Consider the following 24,085-nt stretch of genomic DNA (forward strand, 5'->3'; position numbering starts at 1 on the left):
CCTGGTTTAATAACCACACCCAAAGATACTGACCCCAGATTGATGTCAAGTTATAGAAAACCATCTATATTGGTGTGACTGATGGCTCAGCCCTCAGCCCTCTCCCCGGCAACAGCTTTTAAGTCAGTCGCTTGAATAAAGCTATAGGAAGCAGGTTTATCAAATTTTCTAGTAGCAGTTAGTAAATAGGTAGGCTGGCAGAAATGAAAAGGGCATACCTCTCCAAAGGCTAGCAGAGGTCAAATCTAGCAAGATGCATCTCACCCGCAATGCAAGGTCCTCTACTTGAGTTCCAAAAGTCACTGCACAAAAACACAATGGAGATCTCTGACTCAGCAGTAACTGTGAAAGGGAAAAAGATCGAAGGGTCTTAGTCAATGGTGAGTTAACGAAGGAGCAAAGACACAGCTGCACGGCTCTGACTTTCTGTTGTGGGGGAAGGGAGGAGGGGATGTTTGACTCTGAAGGTTTACTCCTGAGATTCTACAGCCCCCCACCACCCCCAGGGCTGTATTTAGTAACTCCCACTCTACTCCATTAAATGTGTTTGGGTTCCCAGACCCTGCCCACCACCCTGCCCCCAGCCTGAGCCAAGAGCCCTTAGAAGGTAAAGAGAACGCTGCGAGCTGGGAGTCTGGGAAGAGCTTGGAAACTAAAGCTCTCTGAGTCTCTCTCCCCGCGGCCCTATCCCTGCTGATAAGGATGAGAGCAAAGCTGGCTGACAAGTGATTGGAAACAGGAGTTCCCAAACCCTTTAACCCTTCCCCAGCCTGCCGTGTGTCTGGAGTTTCTAAACACAGAGGCCCATCTCTAGCTGGACGAGGGCTCTCTGACTCTCCCCACCAACCTTTCCATCTTCCTCTCCCTTTGGCTGACAGGTCAGTGAATGCTGTCCTTCTGTCTGGAAAACAGTTACTACCACCACCAAACGCTAAGATGCAACCCCTCCACCTTCAGGCCGCCCGGACAAGTCATCCAGGGAGTCACGCTCTGGTCCAGACCACCCACCCCCTCTTACCCTCCCAGCACACTTAGCCACCACACCTCTGCCAGCCAGTTCGGGAGCAAGAGCCTACCAGGGGGATGTCGGTCCTGTTTAGTGTAGGGGGGCTCTGGGAGCAGAGACTCTCAGGCTCAGTCCCAGCCGCCTGACCCCAGACCCATTCTCTGCAGCCCTGGCTGGCTGTGGAGCTCTATGGGGACCTTCAGGGGTCTCCCCACAACCGGACCTGACTTCGCTGAGTCATCCCAAAGGCCTTCCACCCACCTAGGTGTTGCCTGGTACGTGGACAGGCCTCCTGGTAATGGGACAGATGACAAGGGGGTCTGTCCTTGGCAGTGGTCAGTGGGACTGAAGCTGAGGGGCAGGCTGCCCCCTCCCTCTGGGGAGGGGCATCAAGGAGAAACTAGGTTTACTGGTCACAGTAATTAAGTGTAAAAGAGTTTCCTTCAGTAGAATGGAATTCAGATAAACTGCCATTATCATGCAAAGCAGCTTTGCACCTAAAAGCCCTTACCCAAACAAGCAGTTTAATTAAATCCCTAATCTCCTGTGGCCTGTTCTGACCCCTTCCCTCCACCACTCCCTGCCCCCCACCGCCCCCCACTCCCCACCCTGCACTGACTTATGGATTTCAAGAATCCATTTAGAACACTCAACCTGTAAGCAGGCAAAACATACCCCAAAAGCATGGCTCTGGGTCTGTGTCTTAGGGTGTTAGTTCCCTGAGGCTCAGGGAGTCCTGAGAGGGGTGCTAGGTGCCGGTGACAAGGGTGAGCACAGTGAAATAATGGAGCAGCACGGCCTTGCATGGGAGGACGTATGCATCGCACAGCCCTATTGGCTCCTGTTCGCCCCGAGGGGGCTGATGCCCAAGTAGGATCCGCCTTATTGAAGGGTCTACAGTCTCACCACCCACGGAAAGTGTGGAGCAGCCCCAACAAACTTGGAAGTCAGGACCCTAGTGTTAAGCCATAAGAGGAAGGGATGGACAAATTGGCCTATCCGTGCGTGTCCCCACTTGGGACACTGCACTGGCCACAGGAAGGATGCCAAGCCTGTTAGTGAGAACTAAGTTTTCTGGGAAAGGATGAAGCAATGATTTGGAGTTCAGGTCACCTGCTGTAGATAGAGGGCGAGATTAGGATAAAGAAAGAATGGAATGGGGGGGGGGCAAGGCTGGGGGGAAGGGTCAGCCCAAGAGCGCTAATACAGAACAACCCCATAGTACCTTCTAACATCTGCAAATTGCTTTAGGAATTTGTGCCTTCGTGCAGGGAAAGAAGGAAAGGAAATCAAATATCGAATGCCAGGGTTTGTGGCATTTTCTCTCTTCAGTTGCAACCATGTAAGGTAAATCTCATTCTCTCCCCACCACCGCTACCTCCATGGGAGAAAACTGAGATGCAGGCTGGTGATGTGACTTGCCCGATGTCACACAGCTCGTGACCAGCAGAGCCACGACTCAAACACCAGCCTGCCACACGGAAAAGTCAGTGCTCTTTCTGCTAAACCACAGATCAGCAGCAAAGACTATAGTGTTGTAGTTTGGGGCGGGAGGAATTAACCACCCAAGAATACTCATTGCCCTCCGTCCTGCAGTAAGAACGTTTCCATCCTGAAACATTTCCTTCCTCTCTCTGAGCGAGAGCAGGAAGGTGTCAGCAGGCCTGAGGGACTCAGCCCTCAGCCCCGAGGAGGTAGCACAGGGGAGCTGAGTGGCGGGGGAGCTTTCTTGGGGCTCAAATCCGAGAGGAAGAAGAGCCCCAGAGGAGAGTTTTCTTTGCAGGAAAGAAGCATCAGGGGCTGCGTGGGGGGAAGGGGCGTCTGTAAGTCATATAACAAACACCAGACCTCTCCATTTTATACCTCATTCCTTTGGTGGGGGCAAACAGAGGGGACATCTCAATTTGGGAAACAGTGAAACTCAAATCATCCTGAACTCTGCACTTTTCCTGTTCATTGTGTGGACTTCATGGTGCCTGGAGAACGCCAGGACCTTCTTTAGAGGAAGTTGTATTTCTGGAAATAAGACTCTCCTGGTTCATGAAACTTCCCCGTTTCTTGTGGGATTCCCTACTTTTCCTGGACAGTGGGTTCTCCTTGCAAAGAGGAGGAGTCCTTTAGGGAGATTCTGATAAATCGTGTGAACAAATGAGTCAGGGTGTTTGCGGCAGCACAGTACCCTGCTCCGAGGGAGTGCCCAAGCCCTTCGATTCTTTAGTCTTGAGTGGGTTCTGCACAGCCGAGTCGGGGCTGCCGTCCTGCTCCGAAGCCAGGTGTTTCGGAAGATCATCCAATTGGGATGACAGGTGCTGCTGTTTTGACTTCAGAAAGACAGCCCGAGCCAGAGGAAGACTCCTTGGCTCCAGGGCGGATGTGGGTGGGTTTAAAAAGTGGGATTTCGGACAAGATCTGTTACAGAGTTCTTTGTCTCTCATAGCAAAGACAACAGAGAAGAATTTTAAAAGGCTGCCTAGGTCTCCAGAACCCCTCTGGAAGCAGATGGCATGTCAACAGGCTCCTGGGCAGGCCCCAGAGGCCCCAAACCTGGGAGCCTTATTGGAATGCAATTACCCTAAGTGCTGGCTGTTAGGATGAAAAGGCAGGAATGCAATTATGGAAGGAGCATGCAGTGAGCTTTCATTGATTAACCTGTCCTGTCTGATTCCATTCCCCACTGGGGTGATTTTGGAGCCCTGAGGGTTGCCCTGTGCCCTAGGGTTACGAGAAAGAAAAACAGTCACGGTAGAAAGCAAATGCCAAAAGCAGGGTTCATGAGCTTCGGAAGGGCCTGTGGACTCTTGAAATTGCCTGGGAGATGTCCCTGTGCAAAACGCAAAATGTGTATTTTCTAGGAAGTGACTCTAAGCCGCTCATCACGTGCTCAGAGAGCTCTGCAGGCCCCAAAGGGTTAAAAACCACCAACTCAAAGGAATGAAAGAAAGATCAGCGGGGTTGTTGGAAGAGGCCTCCAGGAAAAGTCCCTTCAGTTTTCAACTCCAAGTGACCACCATTCATTTGGGTGCAATTCTCGCTCTACCAGTTGCCAGCAAGTCACTGAGCCCTTCGGTGCCTCAGTTTTGTTTGTTAAATGTGGGTAAAAATATCTGCACCCTGGGGTTGCTGAGAGAATTAAATGACATAAAAAATGCAAAGCCCTTAGCCCAACATCTAGCCCTTAATAAGCTTGCAATTAATGGGAGCCATTTTTATTTTGATCGTCTATTCAAATTCAGAAAATAAGGTGAAACACAAGCATGTCCTCTTCTGAGTGGTCTTTTGAACCCCCAACTCACAGTCTAGATTCCATGGGGCTCCCCTGGCAATACCCTCCTGCAAAATTGAGTGGGACCATGAGACCCACAGTCCAGACACTGCTTCCTTGGATCCTCTCCCAACAGGGCACATCTCCCCTGGAAGACACCAGGATATGGTTACACTGGGAGACAAGAGCCTCTGGAAGTAGGGGGGCAACACATCAAGTGTCTGGGTGGTGCCAGGACAGTGGAGGGGTTGTCCGGGCCTGAGCTGGAGTTATCAGCACCACCAAGAGAAGTTTCTGGAAATCTCAGCCACCACAATCTTCCTACCTGTTGAAACGATATAATCACACACTCAACTGAAATGAACTTCTCTGCCCTAACAGGCCCTAGAATGAGACTAATCCAAGACCCCACATCTGGAGAATGTCTAGTGTGGGACTACGAAAGGAAAAACCGAATCTCTTCTCTTTCCCTCTGACTTGTGCGCCTGTAAATCTTCTGTGTTTTTGATGCTTTGCTGTCTGTGGTCTTGCTGACACTGGAGGGACTGCTCCTCCCGGGTTAGCCAATCCCTACAGATAGTAAAAGACTCACCTGCCAGTACACCTTTCATATGCAAACCAACCAATCCAGAGTCCAAACCCTCAGCCACCTCCTTTATAGATCTCTCACACCCTAAACCAATATCGCTCAGCCCTAATCTCTCCAGGACCAGGGTCCAGACAACTAGGGGAAACTGGGACAGCCCCTACGCCCTAGTACCCGCTGAAATTGCTCAACCTAGCCAGTCCTAAACCTGCTTACCCTGCCTGCCCGTTCCTTGCTGTGGAAACCACAGTAAAGGCTCTTGCCCTCATTTCCCCTAATTTCTGCTGCCTCCTGACTGGCCCTGTGCTTCCCTTGTGGCCCCACCACGGTGTGGCATGCCCCCTTCTCTTGGGGTCTGTAAGTATAACAAACTATCATTTCAATGGCAGTTGTCTCCTGATCTCCTGACCTGCTGGCCTCACCACACCTGAACAATAATAAAACCTACATTTGAAAAAACCCTCTTCCCCCCACACCTTCCCCTCCATGACTTCCTCAGAGGCTCCTCCTCCCTCAGAACCTACAGGCTGCCCCAGGCATCTTCTATCCCAGGGCCCCGTAGCTCTGGTCTCCTTCCTCCAGCCCACCCCCGCCCCACCCCCGGAGCCTCAGGCAGGGGCCAAAGCCTCCTCCACCTCTGGGGTCAGAAGTAGTGCAATCCCAACTCCATCAGGGAATTCTTGAGGTGATGGCCTTGAAAGGATCTTTATTGCTCAGTTCCCAGGAGAGACTGTTCCCCAAGAGCAGAGAGGGGGAGCTGGCTCTGAGCCGTACACTTGTTTATTCATCAATCATTCATTTAGTCATTAATCATTCATCCCCCTCCCTCCCATCAATCATTCATCTGCTTATTTATTCATTCCGTTTGTACCTCTTCCTTGCTTTGGTTGCCACAGATGTTGGTCCTCTCCTGCTTTGATCTGGCCCCTGTCTCTGTGGCAGCTGCACAGCAGAGGACTTCTGACATCACTTTGTCAGTTACCTGGATGAGAGGGTGTCTCCCTCTCAGAGGAGCCTGAGACAACCAAAGGGACAAAGCAGAGCTTTCCCAGCCTGGAAGTCCCCTTCCATTGCAGGCTCCTGCCTCCTGGTCCATGGGTCAATGGGAGGGGTGATGAGGTGCTGAAGAGGGATCATCCAGGCCAAACAAAGAATAATGGCTCGAGACATGCCTCCCAGCTTCTTGAAAACCGCTTTTCTGGGAGGCAAGGGGCTGCAGGAGACTCCAAGCTTCCAGGCCTGGCTGTGAAGCCTGGGCTCAGAACTTTGGGGGGGTCCAGAGAGCATGGTATGGGGGCACTTGGGCTGGAGTTTAAGAGGCCTAACCTGCTAGCCTCCTGACCAGTCTCCCAGCTTCTACCCACCCCACCTCACCCCAGAAAGTCTCTTCTCAGCCAGCAGCCAGAGATCCTTTTATGTGAGTCTGATCTTGTCCTGCTTTGCTCAGATCTCTGCCATGACTTCCCATTCACTCAGAGCAGAAGCCCAGGCCCCGGAGGACTGGGTCCCACCCTCATCCCACTCACTTCCCCTTTCCAGGCCCCAGTGACCTTGTCCATCCTCAATTTACCAGCCACACTCCAGCTTAAATCTTTTGCCCTAAGTTGTTTCTAGTCCTTTGCTCTGGAACATTCTTGATTCCTGGGTCAAGCTTGAAAGTGGCTCCCTTTCTCATCTTTTTCAAGTCTTTGCTCAATGGACACCTTCCCCATGAGCCTACCCTGACCCGTCATATTTGAATTTGCAAACCACATACACACACACACATATACATCCCACTCTCAACTCCCTTACTCCTTAGCACTCATCACCTTCTGACACACTCTATAATTTTCTTATTATGTCTACTGTTTATTGGCTGTCTCTGTGTGCTAGAATGTAACCTCCAGAAGGGCCAGGGGTCTTTGTAATCTTCACTGATGTATCTTGAGGGTGTGTCTGTGGATGCCTAGTACACGAGAGGAGCTCAGGAAAGCAGTCCTTGGATGAAGGAATGAATGAATGACGGGGCTCTGGGAGGTTCTGAGGGTAAAGCTTGTGAAGCCATGCGCTGTGGAGTCTAGGGCTTCCTGGGGGAGGATATAGGAGGCCCACAGCGGCCTCTCTCAGCTGTGCCGAGGAGAAAGGAGCCAGGCAGATCACTGGCTGCCAGCCTTCTCCGGGAGGGAAGGTAGGCAGCAGCATCAGCAGGGATCGCGCTAACTCGAGATGCCAGCTCCGTGCCGCTCTGGGGCTGGCCAGCACTCTGGATGTCATTAGCTGATTTGTTCTGCTCTGCAGAATGTACTTTTCATATTTAGGCAGAAAAAAACAGCTTTCGGTCCTCGTGCCCTTTCTTCTGTGAGCTGTAGCACATGGCCTGCTTATTATGAATTAATCCTCTAAAGAGCATGTTCATTATTCTAATTTAATTGTGCTTCATTTCAGAAAATAACTAAACCCAGCGCGGAGTAAACTCCAACGCTGATCGGTTTTCAAGAAGTTAACCTAAGACAAAATACTGCTAGAGGGCAGCAGCAATTTGGAATCATTAAAGGGAACCCATGTAAATAATAAAAACAAAACTAAAATGCAGAATTAAATTAAGGAATAGGAAATTAAATTTGTGAATCTGATCTGAAATTGAGGCCCTCTATGCACAGGCTTACCCTGGCTTGGCTCTTTGCTCAGAAGCGCTGGGGCGGGAGGTTCCGCAGAGGTTCCCAGTCCATGGAAGTGGCGGATAGGAGCGAGCTCACTGGTCTCCCCTTCTGGGTGACAGTGTGCCATCCTGGGAAGAGGGATGTGGGCTGGAGGAGGAAAGAGGGGGCTTCCCTCCCACTGGGTCCCCTGTGAGGAATATGAAAGCCACATCGTCACAGTGACATCTGGATGACTCCTGTTGAGTGCTGGTGACTGGAGAAGGAGAACCAACTGCCTGCAGCCAAGAGTCTGCGCTGCAGACTGCACTCACCTGACAAGCGCAAGATGCACAAGAAATGAGGCGGACGGATGCAGGCTGGCTGCTGCTGAGATGCTGGGAGCATTCAGCCCCAGGCATAGCAGCCTCTCCAGCCCCGCTCTAACCCTGTGCCCCAGACACCCTTCCACAGGTAACCAGCTCTGGACAGGAGCTGGAGGACTTGCCCCCTACCCCGGCAGCAGCCCCGAAGCAGACTCCTGACATCTACCAACATCATGGGAGCCCAGTTCCAGATGCGGGAGATGCAGATTCCAACATCAGACAAAGAGGCATCTCAGCAGGTGACCGGGGAGGAGAGGACGGGAGAGGACTGGGGGATGGGAGAGAGCAGACTTCAGACATGAAGGTGTTTGAGAGTTAGGGGCACCAGGGGCAGAGTTAGCACCATGGCTCAGAGTTCATTCTGCAGTTTCCAGGACTTTTAGACCCTGTCCCCAGGGTGTCTTCTCTCCTTCTCTCCTTACTTCTGCCCCCACCCTCAGCCAGCTCTCTTTCCTCCCGCCCTCCTTCTCCTGGTGGCAAGAGCCCAGCCTGTAGAATCACAGACCGGTTTGGGTGACAGTTCTTTCTCTAAGTTGGTACTGGAGCTTGGGGGAACTATCTCACCTTTCTTAACCTCAATTTCCTCATATGTCACAATAATAATACTTGCCTCCTCGGTCTGTTACAAGGATTAAGTGATAATAAAGCTCCTGGCTCAGAGCAGGCAGGCAGTCAGGCACTGCTGCCGTTTCATTTTCTGCTTCATCAGCGCGTGCCCACAGCTCTACACACAAATACACACACCTGCACACACCACACACACGGGCCCCATCCTTCTTGAAGGCCTTGGGCTGTGTTTCCAGAACACCACAACCAGTTTAAAAAACAAACAAACCAGGTTTGATTCACAAAGGAAAACATTCAAACCCACGACCATATTACAGTATCTGAGGGAAGTTTTCCATTTCTATCTTCATTTGGGATTCTACATAGACATATTAGCCACCTTAGACCCTTTTTTGAAACAAAGAGGGCATGTTAGCAAGCGAAAAATAAATGATGCCCATAATCGAGGCCACAGTGGTGTTGATTGGTCAATTCATTAAACAGTGATTGCACCTAAAATATCAAACATGGAGGTAACATGAGTGAAAAAGGCGCAGAGTTCTCATGAATTCCCTGGCTGCTTCCCCTGACCTCACTTCACAAACTGCCTCAGAGGTTGTGCTAGACCTCTTGCCCATCCCATGATTTGTCCCTGTAAGTTAGGGCATCAGGACCTACTCCAATCTTGGCTCTCCCGGAACAAACTCAGAAACTTCTATCAAAGACAAATTATTGATGACACTAAAGATGATAAAGTAGATTTTATTCCGGATGGGGGTTGCTGCTAAAATGGGTTTGTGTTAGGAGAAAGAGATTGGGGCTCAACTCTGGGTACAATAAGGAAAAGTGGGAATTTATAGCCAAGGGGTGGAGTGGGGATCAGTGGGTGGAAAATAACTAAGAGGAAGCATTAGGGCTAAAGAGCAGGGTTCTGACTCAACTGGCCTAACGGGATTCTTGCTAAAGGCAGGATAAGTGATCAGACATCACCTGGGGATGAGAGACCCGATCACATATCAAGCGTGACCAGGTAACAAGAGTAGGAGATTCTGACTAAAACTGACTTCAGCAAGATTCTCGATAAACTTGGACAGTGCGGAGATGAACACAGAAGCCTGAAAGGGTCTGGTTGAGAAGAGAGCTTAGAGGAACCTGAGCAGAGTTTGATCCAGGAGAAAATGTTTGTCACCCTAGAGCAGCTCTGGGGCGCAGATCCCAGACCGGCTGAAGATCCATGTTTATTGTCCATGGAGAGGAAGCTGGGGCTGACCTGGGCCTGAGGCTACCAGGGACCAGGTGGGTAACCTGAAGGGAAGGAAAGGGGCAGGTCACAGTGGTGGCCAGCACCTAGATCAAGGGGCAGATGCTATAAAATGACCCCTTAGCCAGTAAAATTCGTTTAAGAAAAAGCCACCCAAATTCCTCAGATGCACAAAACACATGATATAAGAAAGCTTTCAAAGGGGCCTTGTCCCTCAGGACCCCTCTGAGCGGGGTTAATTTCTGGGAGGCTGGAGTGGGCTTGGTTAGTTAAATGGTTTCTGTATTTTGGATCCTGGATGAAAACCTCTGTATCCAGAGGACGGACTGGTCTGCCCAGGAGGGCATCTGTGTGGGGACAGCTTCACCATTTGACCATGAAGGTCAAATCATGTCAACCCAACAGAAGAGCTTCCAAAGTGGCTGCGCCTTTAAGGGCCAGACTGGTTTCTCTCAACCAAGCAAATTCCTTTCCAGATTAAGTCCCATATTTCTCAGGTTTACATGACCTACCCACATGTAAAAGCACCCATGGATCCCTTCCCTTAGCGGATAATGATACTGTTTATAATACTATCGATAAAAGTCCACACTCATTGGGAGCTTACTTCCTGTCAAACATTTGTTCTAAGTGCTTTGTAAGAATTAGTTCTTTTAATACTCACAACAAACATGTGAAATAGGTATTATTGTCCCCATTCTATAGATGAGGAAACTGAGGCCCAGAGAAGTCGAGCAACTTGCCCATTATAACAACAAAACATAGCAGCCCTCGGGTTTGAACCTAAACAGTGTGCCAGATTCTGGAGCCTTCCAACCACAATACGGTGCTTCCCATTGGTCACCAGCTCCCCTGTCGTCATATCTATCCATAGTGACCCCAAATCTAGGCCACATGGTATGGAGAGTTCACTGGGCCTTCGATGACTCACATCTGGAAATCAGGCCCTTGTTTTCAAAATGCCTTCACACCACTTTCTCCCCTGGTCTTTATGGCTGGGTCTTTGTGGTCATCCTTGCCTTTTGGCAAGTGTTGTGGCCTGGGCTCTGTGGGATACATGGTTTATAGACAAGGCCAGGCTTTATTCCGTGTCATGGGTCGGCTCCTTACGCCTGTGAGGGCAACACACGCTTGGCATCTGGGAGAACGTGCCCGGAGGAAACGGCCCTGTCAGCGTGCAGGTACTCGTTTAAACTCCAGACCCCGGTTTTTAAGACACACATCTGCAGTGGGCCTGTATATTGCGATAGATGAAAACAGAAATGGTTTTCCATTGTATCTGTTATTATTAGATCTGACCTACCATCGAAAGAGCAAAGAAAGAGTGGAAAATTAAAGGTGATCTGATATTAGCCTCCTATTCATATTAGAAAACGTAACTGCTCTTGCGGTTTTCCTCACAGAGGTGTCTTTATTCATTTGACATGCCTTTAATAACTAATTCTAGTTGTCTGGTTGCCAAGAAAGATTTCCTACGGGCAGACTTGAAAGTGGCTCGGAACTCTTTGCATGCCCGGCTTCAAATGATCCCAGAACAGCAAACAGTCAGCTTCCCTCCAGACTTCTGAAGTGTGGGAATAACATGAAAGAATGAACAGTGTGCTTCGGCAGCCTGCACACGCTGGGAGTGGAGCTGGCTGGCAGAGCTGCGGCTGGGTCCACATGGATCAGGCAGAGTAAGGTTTGAAATAATCTCATGAACATGATCCATGGAGTCCACCGTACCGAATTATTTATTTCAAGAAAATAAATCTACTTTGGGGGCCAGAATGACCCAGGTCAGTCCTACGCAGACTGAGTTTTCCTCTGCCTGTGTAGACCTGGAGTGGGCAGAGAAAGACAGGGAAAACTGTCACGATTGCTCTCACAGGGTCACGACCAAAGAGCACACACTATGACTCTGTATGAATATTCATTACCATGATTATTGATTCATCTACATATGCCAGGCTAAGCGGGCGATGTACATAATCTCACCTAATCCTCAAAACAACAACAATCCTACCTATGAGGTGTTTGTTCCCATTTCATAGATGAGAAAACTGAGTCTCTCCATAGAAAACAAACTTGTGGTTACCAATGAGGAAAGGGGATGGGGGGAGATAAATTAGGAGTCTGGGATTAGCAAATAGAGGCTACTATATGTAAAATAGATAGACAACAAGGTCCTACTGTATCACACAGGGAACTATATTCAATACCCTATAATAGGGTGGAGGGTATAGCTTGATGGTAAAGCATGTGCTGAGCTTCCACGAGGTCCTGGGTTCAATCCCCAATACCTGCATTAAATAAATAAATAAATAAACCTAATTACCTCTCCCCCCTTAATTTTTTTTTAAATCCTATAATAAACCATAATGGAAAAGAATATGTTTGTATCTGTATAGCTGAATCACTTTGCTGTACACGGGAAACTAACACAATATTATAAATCAACTATACTACAATTAAAAAAAAAAAAAAAAACTGAGCCTCTGAGAGGTTAAATGACCTGCCCAGGACACACAGCTGGGGAGGCAGAGGTCGGCTAGTTGTTCATCAAGCATTTCCCTTTTCTTCCCGGGCTTACGGCTAGATGTTTTTGCCAGGCTCCCGTGGAGGTAGATGCAAGCATACAACTCAATTCTGACCGATAGAAAGTGGGTGGAAGTGACATTAGTCTTTTCCAGTTCTGGCCCATAAAACCCGCCTGTACACAGTTCTCTCTTTTCCTACCCGATGGCTGAATGAGAGGAAGCTGAGGACCTAGGGGAGGGCAGAATCTCAATATGGAAGAATCTAGGATCCTCAGTAACTGCTTGGTGCCCCTTTCTTGCCACTGTTTCTTCCAGGGACACTGATGTGAGCTGGAAATAATCCATTGTGTGAAACCACTGAAATCTGGCAATTGTTGGTTCCAGCAGAAAACCTAAACTCTAGGACTGCGAAGTCTGTGCTCTTAGCCCCTTCCTTGTCTGGAACTGCACTAGGTCTGATCAACCCTCCCCAGGGGACATTAGGACCCTCTAACTTCTTTTCCTGCTCTACTCTACTGGGCCTGAGGTGATGATTTCTTAGCTTTCCACATTCCTATCTATGCAGACACATTCCTGGTTTTTGAGAATCTGATCAAGTCTACTCTTTCTATCTCTCAGTTAATCCCTGCCCCCATGGGCTCCGGGCCTCTTGATGGTCTGTGATTTCTGTCCCACATGCACACATCAAATCAGTCACTAGTGTCTCTTCCGCCCCTGCCCTCTCTTTCCTCAGCCAGGGCTCTGTTCTGGCCCTCATCATGTCTCACCTGGTGTGATCATAACACCCTCCAAACGTGTCTCTTCCCCTCCTTCCCATAGTCCTATTGCCTCCAAAAAGGGATCTTCCTAAAATAGATCCGGTCCCAGCAGCCCCTGCATTTTCCCATGTAATGTCTAACAGCAATAAAAATGCAAATGTCCTTTGACCAAGCAATTCCCTGTCTGTGAATTTACAGAAATGCACACAAAGTGATTTACATGAAAGGATATTCACTGCATCCTTGTTTGAAGTAGCAAAAGACTGGAAACACCAAAAGTCCTTCAGCGGAGTCTTATTAAACTATGGAACACAATGAGTTTTACTTAAAAACCTCCAAGATCTATGGTTAAGTATGATGAGAAAAAATACGGATGCTTGTATACAACATGTTAATATTTGTGTTTAAAAAGTATTGGGAAGATACATTCCCATAGGTTTGCAAAGACATGGGATGTCTCTGACAGAATGCACAAGAAACTGGTATAGCATTTGCTTCTGGAGAGGGAACTGAGTGACCAGCAAACAGGGATGGGAGGGAGACACTTTTCAAGAATATGTTTGTACTGTTTGAAGATTTCACTTTGTACGTGTATTATTTTAAAATGCTCGGATAAAATGTGACTTTCTAGTGCTTATTTGATAAAGTCCAAACCCTTTAGTACGGAAGGTAAGACTCTCGAAATTCTGGCTCTACCACGTTTTTCCTGTGGGCTCTCTCACTCTGCCACCCTGTTCCCGGAACATTCCTCGTACTCCCCCATCTCCGTGCCTTTGTTTAGGGCTCTCCCTGTCCTGGAAAGTCCCGTCCCTGATGGGCAGGAGCTAATCTCATCTGCTATCTCCTTCATTTTCTTTTATAACTTTATATTAACCGCGGCCCTGGATCCCAGCTTGCCATATGTTAGAGGCAGGTGTCTTTCTCTTCTACAGGGTGGTATATCTTACACATGGAAAGTGGTCGAAACATGCCAGTGGCTTGAACCAAATTTATAATTCCAAATGTCTCAGCCACAGCTTCTAAGCATGGCTGGGGAGGGGGCAAGGGATGAAGCCTCACCCCTGCCCCCAGGTACAGAGAAGGATCTGGAATCTACCCCATCAGGCTCGGGGCTGGACAAGGTCAATAACACATCTCAGTCTGGGACATTCTACAGAGATGGACCTCTGTAGAATGTCACTCAAAGTCACCCCCCTCCTCATCTCTTCATCCAAAGGCTCACCAAGTCAATGGTGCTGCTATGCTCGGGACTGAGCATTGGCTCTGCAAAATCAGACAGGGGAGAGAGAGAGACGTCCATTGCCCTGGACCACAGTCTGGGGTTTAAACTCAGTTGTCACAATTATTTGAAGCCTATTAAGTTTATTTATGTTCCAAAGCAGGTCCACTAGAGAAGGACCATCATAGTCGTAAATATCAGGGCTGCTGTTCTGCAGACACAGCTGGGCCCGTGGGCCCCTCCCCTTCTCAGCTCTGCAGGCCCTGCTTAGAGGCACGAGCCCTGCGCTCGGATGCAGTACAGTGCCCGCACCTTCTCTGACCAATTCTGTCATCTCAGCCGGCACCACACGTGCTGCTTCTATACATTTTGGTTCGTGACACTTTGTGTTGGACCAAGACTCAGCTATCTGTGGGACAGATGATGTCTTCCAGTCCTGCTCAGGTCAAACACACAAGGGTCAGGAGCCCAGGGGTTCAGACTTTCTCCTCAAAGAACCACGGGGACCTCAGGATGGCATTGAACCCCAAGCACATCCGGAGCCCCTTCTAACCCAATCTGGAAGTCTGTAAGAGAACAAAGGACCGCTGCACATGTCCCCCGAGTTCTTGGCTGTGTGAGGCTTTCGTTTCACCCACCAGGGTGGGTTGGAGGAGACCGTGTAGTCCTAAGAGCAGTATTTTCAAGCATATTCCACTGGACACTGGTCTTATAAGATTCTCCATGAAAAAATAAAGGCGATCCTGTGGTCAAAAAAATTTACAAAACACTGAATATTCATTACATCCTCCTCCGGGGAGATTCACAATGCACATTTGCATGTTAAAGGCTCTGAGAAGTCCTGCAGTAAAGAAATGTGCTTAACCCAGTGTGCTCTAAACATGTTTGACAAAAGAATCCTTTTTTTGGTGATCCCTATGAACATCCCTTGATAGAAGTGTTACATGGAGTACATTTGGGGAAAAGCTGCTTTTAGAGACGTGTAAGTTCCTCCCATCCCTTCTTAGCATAGCCTAAGAGGAGAAACCTCTAACTTCCCCTCACCTGATCAATCAGAGAATGTTCTGTTGGTTTCCGGCAGTAGTTGTCAAAATGTGGTCCCTGGATTAGCAGCACCTTTGAATTTGCTAGAATTGCAAATTCTCAGACCCCAACTGAACTGAACACTGGAGTGAGGTCCAGCAGTCTGTGTTTTAACAAGCCCTCCAGCTAATTTGGATGCAAGCCGTTAGTCTGGGGTTTTGGAACTCCCTTTCACCAAACAGGTCCTATTCTCATTCATTTTCTGGAACTGTTTTTATTTATACCATGCCCAATTCCAAAAAGGAAGGGTTATGAACAGCCAGTACTAAAATACTCATACACTAGCACAATTATAAAACACATTTACAGAAAAACACTCTTCCTTCCAATAGTTCTACGCACCCCATCCAGGTCCTCAACCGTTTCCAGAATGTCGACCCCCCCCCCCAGCCCTCCCTAATCCCTTTCCTCCTCTATTGTCTTGTTCTCCTTAGCACCTATTACCACTTAATATACTGTAAGTTTTTATATTTATTTTCTTGCTCTCACCTAAAATATAAACTCCACGGGAGCAGGGCTTTTCACCTATTTTGTCCCCTGCTTTCTCCCCAGCGTGAGAATGCCTCCTGCCTTAATACGTATTTGTTCAAGGAGTGAAGCGTCTCATAAGGAGGCAGGTGAGGGCCATTGCCGGGATTAAACAGAGTTTCACTGGAGTTTCCTGGCAGGCACAGTTCAGAGATCCCTTTATCTAACAACAGGAAATCAGACCCTCCAGAGAAGGACAGAAATTGCGAGACCCTCCTTTTAGTTCAGGGGGCTCCTTGTGGGTAACAGAGCTATTCCTGGAGGCTCTGCCGCTGATGGCTGGTGTCAGAGCCACGAGAGACTAGCTTCTGAGGGGGAACTTTCTCTTCTCTCTCCAGTGAGAAATGGGCAGCCTCCCGCCCACAGATGTCTGGGCTGCACTCACCTCCTGACAGGAGAAGCGAAAGGACACGAATGACAGGTAACTCTGCTCATTTCATCAGCTTTGTAGGTTACCTGCGGCGGGGCCTGAGGGGAGGAGGAGTGGGGCCAGCGTTCAACCAGACTGAGTTCTTTTTCAACAGGCTGGAAGGGCAGCCCCCACCTGGGAAGAATGTATCCAGCACTGATAAATTTATAAAGTATTTGACCTTTAATCAATCCTAATATTTTCAATCCACAGAGCCTTCTTAAACGCCTGCCGCCCTGCCCCTGGACCCCTATTCATCACAATTACTGCTCCAACTGTCGGAGGCAGTGCATGAAACGGCGCACGCTGACGTCCAATATTTTATCACTAATAAAGAGAAACATCCCAAGTATTTGCACAGTTCTGATCCTTTCCAGCCCCGAGCCCAGGAAAAGGGGGAGCATGGTGATTTATGCTCACTGCCCGGCATTGTTAATTGGTCTTCTCAGCTGGGGCCTCTGCCACAGACTGGGGAGGTGGGGAGCCGCAAGCCGGCAGGGTGCAGCAGGAGGCCTGGGAGGGGCCTGCAGAGCACCCAGTAGGCCCTTCCTCGGCATCTGGTAAGTGGTGTGAAACGCTATAAAGGGTGATTTTTTTAAATCACGATTTGGCAAGGGCTGGCCTACACTGGCGGCTGTGTAAACAGATGCATTGTTTATGAGGAATCTTGTTCCAGTTGTTGCCAAGGCTGTGATCCACCCTCGCTTCCATGTCTCGCCTTCCTGCTCCCCGCCTCATCCTCAGGCTGCGTCTGCCGCCCAGCCCCAGCCCCGTCCCTTCTCAGCTCACAGGCCCTCCCTCTTGGCCTCCCAGCTCCAAGCAGAGGGGAGCTCAGTTTCCAGCCACAGTGTTCAGACGGCCCACAGGCTGCGTCTACATGGCACCCAAACATCTGGATGAAATGTAAATAAAACAAGCAGCTGTTTCTCTGTCATTATAGCAGGTGCCTTGGCAGAGCCCTCTGCCTCAGGCTCTAAGGGAAGGGCTTTCTGGCATCCAGGGCCCAGAGCAGGTTGGGGGAAGGGGGGAGGGCTGCACACTCCTTATCAAGGAGCTGGTCACTCCAGCCTCCCAGAGAGGAATGAGCAAAGAAAGCCAGACACCTCTAGAAAAAAAGGTGTTGGCAACAGACGATGGCGTCTGTGTGGACAGGATGGAAGTTTTGGGAACTGAGGGGGCAGGAGGAGGGCCGGGGGAGAGAGGTCCTGATGCAAATCACTGGGGGTAAGTGTTGGCGCCAAATCCCTCTTTAATTTCATTGTGACAAGGTGTTTTCTGAGCTGCCACATTCCACACTACTGCCGTCCAGGGGAAGGGACTGTCCTGAAGAAACAAGAAATAGCCTCCTCCATACCCCAGGGGCTAAGATGCAGGAGAAATGGGGCTTAGAAAGCGGCACAAAACTCCCCCTTTTCACCTCCTGTTCTAACAGAAGACCAAGGAGCAGTCACGTCAGACTAGTAAAGGGGGGTTAAGATGCTTGTGAAAGGGATAATTGAGGAAGGACAGTGGGACAGAGGACCAGAGACAAAAGTCATTGATTACCACGTGTTACCCGTCACTCCTTCTAACCTCTCCACCCTGGCTCTGTGCCACACTAACACACTCCCCCTGCCCCGTGCGTAACACTGAACACCCCTCCCCGTCCTCTCCCCTAAGCCCCCAGCCCTGTGCTTGACACTAAAAACACCCTCCCAGCCCTCTGCCCCAGGTGTAGCCCCAACACACTCTCCCTTCCTGACCCCATTCCCTTAGTCCCTGTGTGCGCCACTGAACACAGTCCCCCAGTCCTGTCCCCCACTCCCCCAGCCTGGGTGGAACACTGATACCCACTCCTAGTCCTCTCCTGGTCCCCAGTGCTGGGAGTGACACTAACACAGTCCCCTGTCCCGTCCCCCACTCTCCTGCACGTACACTCCCTTGGCACCACCATAGCCCTTCTGTGTCAAACCAAACACATTCCTCAGGGGCGCCTTCCTTAGAAGCAGCTTTTTTACCCCAGTAACTCCAGAGAGGCTTTCAGGACCCTACAGTGATCCTTTGCCCCCCAGCCCAGCATGCACAAACAAGCATCGTTGTGTGTGAGTGTGAGTGTGTGTCTTTGTGTGTTGGAAATGCCACAATCAGAGGGTTGCCACCCCCAATTCCCCCATCCATCTGTTGATTATTGGATTTTGTGCCAGAGGCAAACGTTTTCCATCGACCTTGGTGTTACTACATGTGAAACTGAGCTACAATTCAACATCCAGCTCTCCGGAGCTCTCCGGTACCCAGGGGAACAGGTCTGATTTCCACAGGACATTGAGAATCCAGCCACTGGACTGTGGTTGGGACCAGGTGAGGCACAAAGAGGGAAGGAGATTATACTTTGGTAGAGAAGGAACTTTTTCCTTTTGTTTTCTTCCTTTTATAAAAAATGAAACTGGAGTAGCCAAGCAATGCCCCAAGGCTGTGGGTTTTTCAAGCAAAGGCTCTCCCCTGCTCCCCGATAACCACAGCAACCCCAGAAAGAAATGGAGGGCTTCCTCTCACATTTTGGGGGGAGGGAGTAGGAATCAAACACAAAGAAAACTGAAGTCTGGGTGATCCAAGCCCCCTTCCCCCAAGTAGCCTGGCTATTCAGCATCATGGGTTAGAAGTTTATAGGAATTCTGGATCCATGGTTTCCTATGGTCGCTTTTACAGATCTTGTTAATTTATTACCCGTGGTTACACTTTTAATGGAAATCATGAAGAAATGGTAAAGGAAACATGAGCTAATTTTTTTCCAGTGACACATTTCACTGCTATTTAAATAGCCGTTTTGCCAAACCAAACACAGCGCTTACAGCCAGCGGTGACACATGAAGGAGATGACTGTGGCCGATCCTGCCCGCGGCATCCAGAACAGGCGAGACTTTCTCTCAGCTTCCCTAAGGGCCGGACGCCAAGGAGGGGTGGACTGGAGGCAGTGGGGCGGGGGGTGGGGGGGAAGTGGGGGGTGCTGGAGCCTGGGGCACAGCTGGAGCCCCACAGCCTGTCGATCGCAGCTCCCACCCTCTCCCAGGCAAAGCTGCTTCTCTCTGCCTGGAGCCCACTCCTCACCATCCACATCCCCAAAGGGCCCTGAGGTGACTGTCTCCCCGGCAGCTTGGGAGGCCCCCCAGAGTGGGCCACAGCCAGGCCACGAGCAAAGGCTGTCTGGCTCTCACTGCTGGATGATTTGCTCAGGCCTCTAACTGGGAACATTATCGGGTTGTATAAAACCAGAGATAGACTTTGGGGAAAGGCTGGCCAGCTTTGTTTCAGTTCTGGGGTGGTGGTGGCCATGACCGTGACCATGCCTGCACAGGGCGCCTTTGTTGGGCAAACCCAGAGCCTCCGGCTTCTCAGAAACATTAGCCTCTGACGCTTTCTTGCTTCCCGGCTCTGGGGCTGTGATGTCACCCAGCATTTATTTGCTTTTCAAAAAGCCGATTGATAGTGCACAGTGGAAAGCTGCCAGCAGGGTACATCTTCAAAGCTCTCAACACAAGAAAAAAATTTTTGTAACTTTGTGTGGTGATGGGTAGTAACTAGACTGATGGTGGTGATCATTTCACAGTGCGTACAAGGATCGAGCCCTTGCTTGTATACCTGAAACTAATATAATGTTATACGTCAATTACACCTCAATTAAAAAAAAAAAAAGATGAAGCAGCAGCCAAATGAGAGCTGCAGCGTTTGGAGAGAGAGAAGCCAGGCTCTGAGATGCTGGAGAAGGGAGCAGGCCCACAGAGGCTCTGGCAATAGCGGGTGCAGTTGGCAGTGGAGGAGGAAACCCTTCTTTGCAGCTGCTGTGTCAGAACCTCCCAAGGATTTAAAAATGCAGTAGGATGGAGGGAAGCGAAGCGCTCAGGGGCTGACATCTGGCCTTTGGGGACCCTGGATCAGTTGTCAACCTCAGGGGACCCATGAGAGCCCTGTGGCACTGACATTCTCACTTCAAGCTCCTCTGATGAACAGCAGGGGTGCAGGGGCGGTAATTCTAGAAGAAGAGGATGAGGAGAGAGCATTCTGGAGGAACCAGCAGGAATTGGAGTTTCAGCCCCACCCAGGTCCCACTGGATGTTGAACAAGCGGGATTGCCTGTCTCTCCCCACAGCAGGATGCTCTGTGGCCCCCCAAACCCCCTGCAAGGTGAGCAGAACCCCCGTGAAGGTGGGCTGAGCAGAGGGGCTGTGACAGAATTCGGGCGGCGGGCCTGCTGGCATACTGGGAGAAACCACTCTCCCTCCTCTATTTTCCAGGGAGAAAACCTGCTTTAGTGAGGCTCCGGAGAGAAGTTAACTGTCGTCTTCCCTTTGCCAAAAAGTATATTAAATTCACTGACCACATGTTTCCAACCCCGAGTGCAGAGGACATTAGATGCAATGCACACTGGCTGGGCTCTGGTACGCTGGGCACCCCACACATTTCATTTTGCATTATTAATATTTAAACCAAAGCAGCTGTTCTCCGCACACACACAGCCCAGAGGCTGCCCAAGGTTCCTATGAAGACTTCTCCCAGGGGCCAGATGCACCACTTAGGAAGCCCCTCGGCGATCCTCAGGGCTAGGGTCTCCTGGGGCAAATTTCCCCAAGCAGCTATTCGTTGATCTGCAGTGACATTTCTGGGACATTTCTGAGCCAGGGTGCTTGGTGGTTTGTTGTCAAGAGCAGATTCTATTGATCTGGCTTAGCCAAGATTCAGTGGGCCCGCCCTGAGCAGATCTTTGAGAGGGGTGAAAGGATCTCTTTAAAGCTTCCCCTTCTGAATCCTCAGCCCCCGGGTGAGGTGTTTTCATGTGTTCTCCCCAATTCTTTCCTCCTTCAAAACTAGAACAACTCTCATCCCAAGCTTTTGCATCTTGGATCCCAGGGTCCTCGTCATGGGCATTCGCACCTTAAAGCCTCATTGCTAAGCCTGGACAGGGGACTCCTGCCTGGGTTTGGGGGACAGCCTCTCAGGCACCGCTCCACAGGCTGCTGTACAAAGCCCCTTCCCACCCTGCCTCAGCCCTTTCACCCTTAGGCCCCCATGCTCCAGCCACCTGGGGCTGCTCTGGCTCCCAGACTCACTAAACGCCATCCTCCCATAGACCATCTGCTGTGTCTACTTGCCTTTGAAGTTCCTGAACAAACGTCACCTCCTCTCTGCCACCGCCCCTCCCCCACCCCAAGATGAACTAATTACTCCCCTCTCCACCTGTAACACTTAATGTTCCACTCTATTTCTGCATACATCTCATTATGTTGTAAGCCTCTTGTTCCATACTTATAAGAACAAATATTTATTGAGCACTTTCTATGTACATGATGCTTTAAAGTAGCCTTATGTATCATATAATTCTCACAGTAACCCTATGAGATGGGTTCTATAAATATCTCCACTTCACAGATGGTAAAACTGAGGCTTAAGATGGTGAGTAGCTTGGCCAAGTTTTCATAGCTAGGAAGTATCTGTTTCCCCCAGAAACCACAAACTCCTTAAAGAAGAGGCTATGACTTGTACCTCCAGGGCCTACCTAACACACTATCTCATTACAGGTGTTCGAAACAGGTTTGTTGAAATGAAAATAAAAATAAATAAAGAAAGCAGGATGATTTTTCCAGGTCAGGGTCTGTTGAGTTATCGTAGTATCGCCATTTTCTGTAGGTGACTGCCCCAGCTCTAGCTCCTGGAGAAAGAGGAGTGAAAACTTGGCAGTAAGCCAGTCCTGGATTCAAATTCCACCGCCACCCAAACTGAAACTAGCTTTGACTCTGTTTTCCCATTTGCAAACTGGTGAAAATGAGAACATCAACCTAATTTAATCCTTCTAACCACCAATGCAGTCCCGCCCCAGCTAGATTAAAGAGGACAGGGCAGCAGGAGGGCATAGCTCTGTGGTAGAGCGCGTGCCTAGCGTGCACAAGGTCCTGGGTTCAATCCCCAGTACCTCCGTTTTAAACAAACAAAAACAAACCTAATTACCTCCTCCCATAAAAAAAAAAAAGAGGGCAGGAAGTCACGGCACATGGAAAAGGTGTAAGGATGAAATGGTGTGTGGAGAGCATCTAACCCACATTACAGACACACACACTGACGTCTTGTACGTGCACATGGATATGCTCTGATAGCAATGATGATGACAACGTGCTATATTCACATGGGGCTCCACAAGGCACTGCCACGTGATCTCTCGATTTAACCCTCACAAATTTTGCAAGCCAAATATTACTACTAAGATCCTGTTGCAGACATCTAGTGCTGCATAACTAACCACCCCAAAACCTAGTGACTTAAAACAATAACATTAATTTTGCTCCCAAGTCTGCAACTTGGGCAGGGCTTGGTGAGGAAGCCCTTCCTTTGGGCTCCATTCAGCACCAGCTGGGGTGGCTTGAAGACTGAGGGTCAGAATCATCTGAGGGCTCCCATTCACCACTGATGCTGGCTGCTGTCTTGAGACCTTAGCTGGGACACTCAGCCAGAACCTACACATGCCCACTCCATGTGGCCTGGGCCTCCTCACAGCACAGTCAGGGGTTGGGGGTGGGGGTGGAGAGAGAGAGGAGAGAGACAGAGAGAGGCAGAGACAGAGAGAGAAAAAGAGATTGAGAGCCAGCCAGTGGAAGCCATATGCCTTTTATGTCCTAGCCTAGGAAGTCATACAATGTCACTTCTGACACATTCTATTTGTTGAGGCAGTCACAGAGACCTGCCCAGGTTCAAGGGGAGGGGACACAGACAACACCACTTAATGGGAAGTGGTAAGGTTCCAGAGAACGTGTGGGACTGGAAATACTGCTATGGCCTTTTGGGGGAAATACACAGAGCCCTGGTTTACAGAGGAGAACGTCGAGGGGAGGGGCCTCTGTGGTGAGACAGGCGAGAGCAGAGCACCTGGGAGTGGCAGAACCAGAACCTGAACCCAGGTCTTCTGACTCCAAACCCCGAGCTTCTCCCACTGAACGAGGTGCCTTCCCATCCCATCTATCAGGGCTTCAGAAAGCTCTCCTCCACGTGACAGTCTCTCCGAGGCAGGCTGCGCGCGCACGCGTGGGCACACACCTACACAGACAGATACAAGCAGACATACACAGCCCCAGCTGAACTTTCTTCCAGCGATCCCTTTACCCTCCTGGATCTGGTGATGGAAAATGCTCCTGAGTGGGTCAGACCCCCTTTGCTGCGTCGCTGCTGGGCCACGCTGAGCTGGGGGACTCGGGCCAGCCAGGAACCAGAGCTGGGGAGTCCTGACGCTCAGGGGTGAGGGTGGGAGGGAATGACAGGAGACAGCCTCTGTGATGTGTAATTCCAGACGACAGCAGGAGCTAAGAAGACTGGGGGGCTTTGGGGGGGAATGTGAATGTGATGTCAGCCTCCGTGAAAGAGAGAGGAAAGTGGAGGAGTGGGGGATGGTCCTGGGGGAGTGGTGGGGAAAGGTGAGGGCAGTCGATTTGTAATGTGAGGAATGGTTTATTAGTCTAGAAAAGTTTAACTTGAAGCTCCCAGCCTACCCCCACGCCTCTGCCCAGCATGGGCAAATCACACGGATGTGATTATGACCCGTGCTGGTGGGTCCTGGTTGAATCCAGGGGAAGAGGTGGGAATGCATTGATTTCTTCACGGATTATTGAGCAGCTGAGCACAAGCCAGCCCATTGCCAGCCCAGGGGCAACAAGAATCAGCAAGGAGCCCTGAGAAATCCCTGCCCGGGTCAGGAGCAGGTGGGAGAAGGTTGCAGAGGTTGGGGGGTAGGGGGTGGGGGTGGGGCAGTTGAATCCTCTGGGGAATTTGGCTGGTGGGTCTAGCCATGCTCTGGTTGGCTTGTTAAGGCTCCATCTGCAGGACCAGGTGCTCTCTCGACACCCTGTCCCGAGATTACTTCAGGCCTGAAGTCCTCATTGACAGTCTGC

General features: G+C 50.0%; 1 long non-coding RNA gene across 1 annotated transcript in view; it reads right to left on the reverse strand.

The window, feature by feature from the left end:
* Positions 1 to 224: 224 nt before the first annotated feature.
* The window catches only part of LOC116668952, a 76,036-nt gene continuing 52,175 nt past the window's right edge, over positions 225 to 24,085 (reverse strand). The window contains exon 3 of the long non-coding RNA XR_004326264.1: positions 225 to 342. This is a non-coding gene — a long non-coding RNA (uncharacterized LOC116668952). The remainder of the gene's footprint in view (positions 343 to 24,085) is intronic.

Source organism: Camelus ferus, chromosome 15 (assembly GCF_009834535.1).
Source record: "Camelus ferus isolate YT-003-E chromosome 15, BCGSAC_Cfer_1.0, whole genome shotgun sequence".
Taxonomy (NCBI): Eukaryota; Metazoa; Chordata; class Mammalia; order Artiodactyla; family Camelidae; genus Camelus; species Camelus ferus.